We start from the raw sequence: 11,944 nt of genomic DNA on the forward strand, positions 1-11,944 counted from the left end.
TGCTAAGAAAGGATTCAGTGATTGGAAGAACGCAGGAGGCGTAAAACGCTCTTCTCTGAAAGGTCACGAGGAAAGTGATGCTCACATGTATGCCGCCGAAGCAGCAAAAGCTTTCATTGCAATTTGTCAGGGAAGTAAACCGGACTTTTACTCTTCGTTCAGCAAAAGTTATGAAAATAGGGTTGCTAAAAATAGGGCGATATTGATTTCTATCATAGACACAATTGTTGTTCTTTGCCAACGAAATATTGCTTTACGGGGAAATTGGGACAAGGAATTGAAAGAAGAGGACGGAAATTTCCAATTTTTTAATGACTTGAAATCAACATATGATCTTACTCTGAAAGAGCATCTTGAGACGCCAAGTAAATCATTGCGTTATTTATCACCCAACGTACAAAATAAACTTATTCAATGCTGTGAGGTAGAAATTAGAGAACGCATGATAGATTATTGCAAGAAAAGTAAATTATTCGCGGTGTGTGCTGATGAAACAACAGACGTATCCGTTAAAGAGCAATTATCAATATGCGTGCGGTACGTAGATTCCGACACTAAGGATATACGTGAAGACTTCTAAGGCTTTGTTGAGGTCAAGTTAGTGCTGAACATATATCTAAAGCAAATTTTGAGAATTAACATAATTGGGGATTAACCTGGGTTAATCTTCGTGGACACGGTTAACGACGGTGCTAGTGTAATGAGTGGCATGAATGGTGTAGTTTCGGGTGTTCAACAACGTATAAAAGAGCAGTGTCCGAACGCTATGTTCACTGTAAATCGCATAATTTAAATTTAGTAGTCACATAGAGCTGAAAAAATGTCAACAGGTCCGAAATCTAATGGCATCTGTTGGCCAAATGACTTGGTTTCGATGTGCATCTTACAAACGGAAAGAAATTCGAAAGTCTTTTACTGGAGATAAAGATTAATCAAATAAGCTCCTCGAAGGTGTAGACTATGCATGATGGTGATGATATAGATGTATCACTACTGAAAAAAGATGGAGATTCAACTGTTGCCAAACTTTGTGAAACCAGATGGCCCGCCAGAGTTGATGCCGTATCTTCACTAATGACACAGTATCAGTCGGTGCATTCAGCCATAAGCAAAGTTGAAACCGTGAGTACGGCAGATGCCAGAACTAATGCAGCTGGATTCAGGAGACTTATTGGAAGATTGTTTACAGCAATAGTTGTTGCTCAGTTTGTTTTGAGCCTTCTTAAACCTTTAACACGTTTCTTTGCAGAAAACTGACTGCAGTATGGTTATCGCTTTCGGTGAGGCTAACAGTTTAATAAAAAATACTTTAGGAAAACTCAATGATGATCAATTTAATCAGTTGTTCAGTAGAGCTGAAAAAAATTGCTGATAGGCTAGAGGTAGATTTAAGACCGAAGCAACGTGTTGGGCGTCAGGTTCATCGAGAAAATGCAGCTTTATCCAGTTACCCAACATCTCATTGACGCATTAACCTTTTCTTTCCTTTCATTGACCATGTCACATCGGAATTAAAACGAAGATTTCCAAACGATTTAAAAATTCAGATGATGAGATAATATCTTATACCAAAGCATCTGCACAAGCTTGACCCCTGATATCATTACAACAATTTGCAGGTTTGTCAAACAAGAACGATTTCATTGCTTGAATTATCATTCTCTCGAGGAAATGTCTCAGCCCAAAGAAGTAAAACTTTCTGATACATAAATAAATGCAATGAGAGAATGGAAAGTAGAAAATGGACAGTGTGTTCGCCAGTTAACGGTAAAAAACATGAGCACCAAAGACCACCCAGGAACTCTTCCTTTGGATTGTTATTTAAGGAAATTCCAGATATTAACGAGCTAGATTTTTCAAAATTAAAAGTAGATGTACAAGAAACAGTTAATATCCAGGATTAAACCAACAATGTAATTTATTGCAAAGGATCAACAGTATGTGTTTTTAAACGTGGTATCAAAGGTCTATCATATATTCCTTTTTACATTGTCATCGTATTGCTATAAAATGCCTAATGACGCCAAATTTGTTTCGTTAAAGTGGTTTGCTCAGGAAAAAATCAACCCTTTTGATTTCGTTGAGTGTACACCAGAACCACCAGAAGCATTTATAGTAGAGAGTACGTGTTCATGTAACTTTACTATTAGATCACTTTCAAGCTAGAGACAATGTGATAGTAATTTCTGAAGATCCCCATTATAACTGCATGGCAAAAGTGTGTAAAGCTTTGAATATAGGTAGCATTGGCACAAATATCGATTTTGTCATCAGCAAAATCATCAGCAAGTCGGGAATGACAGTTCTTGTCCATTCGTTTACGATGCGTTTTGATATTTGATTTTGCCATGTGATTATGGACTTTCCTAAATGATTTTCCTCTAAGTTTAGTATTTTTGTGATTTTTATTTTTAAAACATAACTAAATTTGTATTCTTTTCAAACGGTTTTTGGGATGTATAAATACACATTCACGTTAATTTTTAATATAGACATTACTCTATCTATATATAATATTATACATATTTAACAAAAGGTTAACTCCCAACTATCCTTCTGCCTGTCGATACTTTTATTTTGGCTTTGCACAAGTCATGTCTTCTTTGACTGTACTTGACGTTAAAACGCTAAATCCCTGGGATGTGTTTTAGTTGATTTGTCTCTGATGCCTGATTTTTTATTATTATTTTTGTGTGGCTTTAACTAGCTTTCAGTAACTGTGTGTACTCACAAATCATACTTTCGCTTTAATTTGACTTGTTGGTACAATTTGTAATGCATTTTTGTTATATAATGTTAACTCAATAGTGTTATATCTCGTCTCACAATTAAGATATTATACCACCTTGAAAAGTGTTCAGAATGACGATAAATTTTCACCTCTAGTATCGTACTATGAACAAAAAAATTATTTATTTTGTAAAAAAAAATATGTCCGTAGTCCATGTATACCTTTACTTATTTCTGATATTGTTTTACATCTAACACCCTTGTTTTTCTTAATTTTGATTTTACATTGTGTCATAGATAAAATTTATTCGTTCAATGCATGTTCACTTGTTTTTGTTAATATATTTTTTGATTGAGTTAGGCCATTTCAATTGATATCGTATAGTGTGTCTTTCTATGCTGTGATTATACACAAGTGTTTCAGGGTAGGGTGAAAGTTTGCGGCTGTGAAAACGTTTAAACCCGCTGCACTTGTTTGCACCTATCCTAAGCCAGGAACGTGGTGATTAGAGGCTGTCGTCATTTTGGGGCTCTTTATAGCTTGCTGTTCGGTGTGTCATTGGCACTCATACCACATCTTATATCTATAAAGAACCAAATATGCATGATGTCGTATTACTACAAGAAGAGGTAGAGATGGATTTAGAGAAGGAATTTGCAACCAACGTTGCCCGTTTACCCACGATAGTAAAAAGAGGAAGCGAAAACCTCATTCATACACTGACTTCATGTTTTAGTGAGTTAGTGGTTTCGTGGTAATTACTTTTAAATAACATGCTTATCACTACAGTAATTTTTTATTTATCCACTGACGTTACAAACGCTTAATTATATATTGGTTATTCCAAAGACATGTAGATTAAAATTTAAAGGTCTCTGGTTAATTCTGAATTTCTCTGTGAAAAAGCCAACATCCTTACTACAACGCATACAACATGTATTTACAAATATTGTATACAACAAGAATGTGTCCAAAATACATGGATGCCACTCTCGCATAATCATTTTCCATGATCAATGGACCGTTAAATTGGATAAAAAATCTTGTTTGGCTGTAATATTAGAAAGATCGTATTATAAGGAACATGTGTACTCAGTTTCAAGTGGATTTGACTTCAGCTTCATCAAAAAATACCTTGACTAAAAACTTTAACCTGAAACTCGCACTTTTATTTACTTTAATCAGTGGACCGTGAAATTGGGGTCAGAAGTCTAGTATGGCTTGAAAATTAGAAAGATCATATCACAAGGAACATGTGTATTAAGTTTCAAGTTGATTGGACTTCAGCTTCATTAAAAACTACCTTGACCAAAAACTTTAACCTGAAACTTGTACTATCATTTCCTATGTTCAGTGGACCGTAAAATTGGGGTCAAAAGTCTAATTTGGCTTTAAAATTAGAAATATTATATCATAAGGAACATGTGTATTAAGTTTCAAGTTGACTGGACTTCAGCTTCATCAAAAACTTTAACCTGCAACTCGCACTTTCATTTTAATTGTTCAGTGGATTGTGAAATTGGGGTCAACAGTCTAGTTTGGCTTTAAAATTAGAAAGATCATGTCATAAGGAACATGTGTACCAAGTTTCACGTTGATTGGACTTCAGTTTCATTAAAAACTATCTTGACCAAAAACTTTAACCTGAAGCTGGACGAACGGACAGACCAGAAAACATAATGCCCCTCTACTGTTGTAGGTTGTGCATAAAAAAATTGGGTTTGGGAATGAATTAATGATTTTTTGGGGATATTTCAAGTTTTTAATAGTTTTAGGGATACGGGATATTTGTAAAACATATTTAATAGGATATAAGGGTAAAAGTAATAAGGATATGGGATATCGGAACAAAAACTTAATGGGATATCGGATATTGCCCCCACCCCCCCCCCCCCCCCCCCCCCCCCCCAAAAAAAAAAAACACAACCCTAAACAAGCCTCAGTCCAATCAACTTGAAACTTTGCTAGCCTATAATATGATCTTTCTAATTCTAATGCCAAATCAGAGTTTTGACCCCAGTTTTATGGTATACTAAACATAGAAAATGATAGTGCGAGTAGGGTATCCGTGTACTATAGACACATTCAAATATTCCGCATATTAAAAGCAATTATAACAAATTAGGTCAGGCCTCAACAATCGAACATACAGTCGGGTTGTTAGCTTAGACCTGTCATTTTTATTATTAAAAATTCGATTTATCAATAATAAACAAGAATGAAACAGTACACGGATGCCCCACTCGCACTATCATTTTCTATGTTTACTGGACCGTGAAATTGGAATAAATTCTCTAATTTGGCATTAAAATTAGAATGATTTTATCAAAGGGAACATGTATACTAAGTTTCAAGTTGATTTGACTTCAACTTCATCAAAAACTACCTTGACCATCAACTTTAACCTGAAGTGTAACAGACGGACGCACAGACCAGAAAACATAATGCCCCTCTACTATTGTAGGTTGGGCATAAAACTGTTTTTGGAATGATTAAAACAAATTTTTTTACTGTTATTATTGCTAGTGATCGGCTCGAAACAGGTGTAATAGCTCGCTAAAAGCTCGCATACACCTTGTTTCATAGCCTTGTACAAATACAGCTGATATTTAAAGACACTAAACACGCCTCCGGGTGCGGGAATTTCTCGCTACATTGAAGACCTGTTGGTGACCTTCTGCTGTTTTATTTGGTCGGGTTGTTGTCTCTTTGACACATTCCCCATTTCCATTCTCAATTTTATTGTCTATGTACTCGGACTGAATGATATTCAAAACTGCTAATATTTTTATTCTGTAAACTCTTTCATCCACAATGACTCCTAAAGATGCCCCCTCCCCTCACCCCATATTAACGCATTTTGACGTCTGTGTTTGCTAACTCATTTATAGAAACGCTTTGCTCTCGAGTAATCAGTGTCAAGCTTTGTTAAATTTGTATCAACAATAAAAAGCATGAACTATGCTAGTGAAAATTCGTTAATTTTCTTGATGAAACAATTGTTTATCATCTTGAATTCTTATTTACAACATTTTTGTTTTGTTTTGTTATTTAACACCATTCGGTCTAACTTTAATACTAAAATGACGGAACACCAAATCGATTTTATTTCCCAACTAAAACTAGGAATAAATTGAGATAAAGTAAACACTTGAATTAAAATAGGATGCTAATTAACACATATCAGATATCCAATAAAGAATTGAAACAGAATGGCTGCTAACAGTGAATTATAATTTTACTATATCATTTTTATAAATGATTTAACAACAACAAAAAAGATTTTTTTTTATATCTCGAAGCTAATGCTTATAACAGTTCATTCCAGTTCTTAACCTACATAACGTTATCTTATCTTTTAAGGTAATAAGTCTAAATATTCTTCAAATTCAAAATACTTTAAAAAGTTAAAACATAATGCTTTGAGAGAATTTTCCATTTTTGATTTCCATGTCTGCTGAAGTTGGTCAAAAATTATCTGTATAATGCTCAACTTAAACCATTTTGGATTAAAACTAAAGTTACTCTGATTTAACCAAATATTTGAAAGACCTTATTTATTAAAGATATTTTTTATACAAATCTAGTTAGTATTACACAGCTAAAACAATGTTATATTACGGTCAGGTGATCAAAAGTTATGGTTGTTTTAGCAGTCAGTAAATAGGTGTAAAAATTCATTTTAAAATTAGTAATTACTGGTAATAACTGGGCCGTTTCAGGAATTACTTGTATTTACTAAGTGCATCGGGAATTACCTGTAATTCCTAAATTTTAGTAATTACATGTACTTCCTAATTTCACCTATTTACTGTAACATATATATATATAGTCGATGCCATACCATTTTGTTTACTCACATTTTTGACAAGAAATGTAAAACGAAAATTCTTGGGAAATTAAATCTCTTTCCAGACTTCTGCTGAATACGCATCAAATAGTCATAAAGTGGATGGGAACTGAGAACCCTTATTAAATAAATAAATTTGGTGTATTTACTGTTTTCTGATGGGTTAAAAGTATTAGTTTTATTTTCAATATTCATACGTCAAAACATGTACGTTGTTATTGTTAATAAAAATAATATAAAATGTTCCTTGAGCCTTTTTTTTTTGGATAGAAATGAATGGCAATAATTTATTTTGAATTTATGAAAACATAAAAAATATTTTTTGACTCCTCACATTTTGAGCGGATTATGTGAAATGTGAAGAGTCAATTTTTTTTTATGGTTTCCATAAATTTAAAATAAATAAAAGCCATGCATAAGTATAATAAAAAAAAACTTGTATCGCAATTTATAAGTGATATATTTACGAAAATTGTGGATTAAACCTGGTTCTATAGCGCTGACCCTCTCACTTTTATGACAGTCTCGGCAAATTCCTTTATATTTACATTGATGCGTTAAATAAACAAACACAATAAATAAAATAGTCGAAATATGGGTACATCAGTCATCGTCGTATAACAATTTTAAAAGGAACAATTTAACAGAACACAAAAACATCTATCTACGAACACATTGATTAATTTGAGTGTCTGACGTCAGAATATTTTTTATACGTCACATAAATTTGTCGTTCAATGTGCATACAAACAATATTAAAATTTACATAGGCAATGTCAGCATACAGGGTTAAAAAAAATTAAAGTACGTAAGAATAATCTTCAGAAATAACCCGAGATTTAAACTAGTCCAAAAATTATATAGAATTTATAAGAATCCAAAAATAGTTAATTCCAATACGCGATTGAATGATTTTGACGTTTGTAGTTCAACGTATATAGTAATTCACAATAGAAATATATCATAATGAACAATATCATACTGACGGGATCTATTAAAGTACAGAGTCAAGTTATAAGAACAAAAGAAATACAAAAAGTCGCATATACAAAACAAACCACCAACACATGAAAGCCAATACCAATACATTGACGAGATGTATAAGTACCGAGCCACGTCAAACGGATATAACATACAACCATTCAACAGTAAAAGTAATATTAATAATAGAACAAAGATAAATGAAAGAACAATAAAACACGTTGTTAAGATGATAAACAACATCAGTACGCAGAATCTATACATCAAGACCATCGTGTATTATTTGAGAAGTTGATACGGAATATTTATCAACAAGTTCTTGGTACCTTCCGATGGACTTTTCTTTAGAAAAAGGACGAGACGTTCTTTGACATACCCCTTGTTCATCAACTTTCTACTCGGACACTGATGACGTTTTACATAGTCTGAGTAGGAGCTGCAAGCTCTTGGATATCGAGTTGGGAAATATATATCCCATATGCAGGTGGAGTTGATGAAGTTGGTATATTGCTACTAAGGTGGAAGAAATTTATAATTTCAAAATTAAAATCGTCTCGTTTGTCATAGATTCTGGTACTGAGATGACTAAGTTTCGAGATATAAGTCTAAAAATGAGGCGGAGGAAGCCGTGTCTGTTGTTTCTTTAATATCTAGTTCTGGGGGATATATTAATGGAACCCAATCAGAAAAGTTCGGATTGTTTATGGAAAGAACATCATCAATATATCTGAAAGTGAAATTAAATTATCTGGCTTCTTTGATCCTCTTGTTTTTGACAAGTGTATTGAGGAACTCTGATTCATATGAAAATAATAAAAGGTCGGCAAGAAGAGGCGCAGTTTGTTCCCATAGGAATGCCGACAATTTGTTGGGAAAAGTCTACCTCCAAACTCAACAAATATGTTGTCGATAAGAAACTCTAGCATACTGACCACTTGTTCTTCTGTATAGCATGTTTTACCTTATTGTTTGTCACTATTAACGAAATATGACTTATGAAATCCCAAAGTAATAAATTTATAGCATATGCTACAATTTTTATGTTGAAAGGCATTGTGGATTATTTCTTTTAGGCGATTTTTCAATTTCACATAGGGAATGGTGGTATACATGGTTGAAAAATCAAGTTTTGATGGAACTAATTTCAGAAAAAGACCAAGATTTAAAATTGTCTAGAAGTTCTCTAGAATTTTAAAGAATCCACATATGGTTAATACCACTACGCGAGTAAACAGTTTCACAGTATTTCTGAAGACCCTCTTTCATTTAGTCCTGGTATCTATGATGAGTTTATTATGTAGACGAAACGCGCGTCTGGCGTACTAAATTATAATCCTGGTACCTTTGATAACTATTTGAAAACCAACATGCTAACAGAACTTCAATATGATATAATTGCAATACTTTTTATTCACGCCGCGGCCATTAAAAATATAAAACGAGGCTAGGGATACACACAATGGCGGCCTCCGATGGCTCGTCAGCAGTGTGGACACTAAGTTTACGTCATGTTTCTCCCTTCACTCAAGCAGAGGTCGACAAATGGGCTAACGATAGCGCCAAAGTCCCCCGCACCAAAATGCAAAAGGTATACAGTAATTTCATCGAAGGATATGTTCATGATATCAAAGGTTAGGGTCGAAAATCAAAATGCCTGTCAACTTGTCAGACAACGGTCACTCCTGTTCGGTTTCACACTCTTCGGCTTCGCCACTCCATAGCACACTTGTTCAGACACGAACTCCCTTCTAATCGATGATTGAATACTACGATTTAACAGCATTTCCTGCAAAATATCTTCAAGATTCGCCCAGTTTGAAGTGCAACCCCCTTTTCAAAGAATGTCATTTCTGTTTCAGAGTTGCAGGGGTTTTCACTGACAGAACTCTGAAAAGCCCCATGTAAATTCATTCATTTATTGCTGATCAGTAATAAAGTAACTGGATTGACCAAAGTTGATTTTAAATGTTCTTGTTATAAAAAATCATCTAGCGTCACTGATGAATCTTATGTAGACGAAACGCGCGTCTGGCGTATAAAATTTTAATCCTGGTACTTTTGATAACTATTTACACCACTGGGTCGATGCCACTGCTGGTGGACGTTTCGTCCCCGAGGGTATCACCAGCCCAGTAGTCAGCACTTCGGTGTTGACATGAATATCAATTATATGGTCATTTTTATAAATTTTCAGTTTACAAAACTTTGAATTTTTCGAAAAACTAAGGATTTTCTTACCCCAGGAGTAGATTACCTTAGCCATATTTGGCACAACTTTTTGGAATTTTGGATCCTCAATGCTCTTCAACTTTGTATTTATTTGGGTTTTAACTATTTTGATCTGAGCGTCACTGGTGAGTCTTATGTAGACGAAACGCGCGTCTGGCGTATAAAATTATAATCCTGGTACTTTTGATAACTATTTACACCACTGGGTCGATGCCACTGCTGGTGGACGTTTCGTCCCCGAGGGTATCACCAGCCCAGTAGTCAGCACTTCAGTGTAGACATGAATATCAATTATATGGTCATTTTATAAATTTTCTGTTTACAAAACTTTGAATTTTTCGAAAAACTAAGGACTTTCTTACCCCAGGAGTAGATTACCTTAGCCATATTTGGCACAACTTTTTGGAATTTTGGATCCTCAATGCTCTTCAACTTTGTATTTATTTGGGTTTTTAACTATTTTGATCTGAGCGTCACTGATGAGTCTTATGTAGACGAAACGCGCGTCTGGCGTATAAAATTATAATCATGGTACTTTTGATAACTATTTACACCACTGGGTCGATGCCACTGCTGGTGGACGTTTCGTCCCCGAGGGTATCACCAGCCCAGTAGTCAGCACTTCGGTGTAGACATGAATATCAATTATATGGTCATTTTATAAATTTTCTGTTTACAAAACTTTGAATTTTTCGAAAAACTAAGGATTTTCTTACCCCAGGAGTAGATTACCTTAGCCATATTTGGCACAACTTTTTGGAATTTTGGATCCTCAATGCTCTTCAACTTTGTATTTATTTGCGTTTTAACTATTTTGATCTGAGCGTCACTGGTGAGTCTTATGTAGACGAAACGCGCGTCTGGCGTATAAAATTATAATCCTGGTACTTTTGATAACTATTTACACCACTGGGTCGATGCCACTGCTGGTGGACGTTTCGTCCCCGAGGGTATCACCAGCCCAGTAGTCAGCACTTCGGTGTAGACATGAATATCAATTATATGGTCATTTTATAAATTTTCTGTTTACAAAACTTTGAATTTTTCGAAAAACTAAGGATTTTCTTACCCCAGGAGTAGATTACCTTAGCCATATTTGGCACAACTTTTTGGAATTTTGGATCCTCAATGCTCTTCAACTTTGTATTTATTTGGGTTTTTAACTATTTTGATCTGAGCGTCACTGATGAGTCTTATGTAGACGAAACGCGCGTCTGGCGTATAAAATTATAATCCTGGTACTTTTGATAACTATATTCAGTCTTACTGTTGATGAGTTTAGAAAAATGTGTTCATTCAAAAAGGCAGAAAAAAAGCTTGGAAGAATGTTACACATCAGAAAAGATGTAACTGTAATAACATAACCATAATTTTAATTTGTAAGGTTACTTACTACTGATGAAACCAGAAACCCAACAATGGGGAAATATAAAGTAAATAAAAAGTTATATTTTCAATTTGCCAAAAAATGCCAGGCAATTTGTTATTTGTATCCACTTAAATACAATTCAACACTACATGCCATGTAAATTTGGTATTTGTTCAATCCTTCTTTTACATTTGATGTCTGAATGTCTTTTTATCTTCTTTTTCATTACTTAAATTTTGACTTTGATTTTGAATTTCTCTTTAGTATCTTTCGCCAAGCCTTAACTTGTAATTAATTTTGTTATTTAAGTTTTGCTGTTATAGGTTATATAAACGAACAATTGAACATCATTAATGGCTATTACTTTCTATTTGAAACTACATCACAAAATGCATGAAAACGAATTCATGATCTTGACAGAACAAAACCCAATAGAAATAGAATGTGAAATTACTTAACATAATTAAATTTGTCTAGGAACACCAAACTTAAGAAGCATAAAAATTTGGATGCGATCTGACTCTACATCCATACACTGTTACATATTTTAAGTAAACATGGGGAAGACTAATCCAAAAAAAGGTCATAAACATGGGGGAAGTGGTGAAACTGTAATGAAAAGGACACTATGGACAGGTAATAACTGTTAAAAACAGTAAAAAATCTAATTGTATATCAGTTATAGATGATATAAAAAGATGTGGTATGATTGCCAATGAGACAACTATCCACAAAAGACCAAAATGACAAAAACATTAACAACTATAGGTCACCGTACGGCCTT

Source organism: Mytilus trossulus, chromosome 1 (genome assembly GCF_036588685.1).
Source record: "Mytilus trossulus isolate FHL-02 chromosome 1, PNRI_Mtr1.1.1.hap1, whole genome shotgun sequence".
Taxonomy (NCBI): Eukaryota; Metazoa; Mollusca; class Bivalvia; order Mytilida; family Mytilidae; genus Mytilus; species Mytilus trossulus.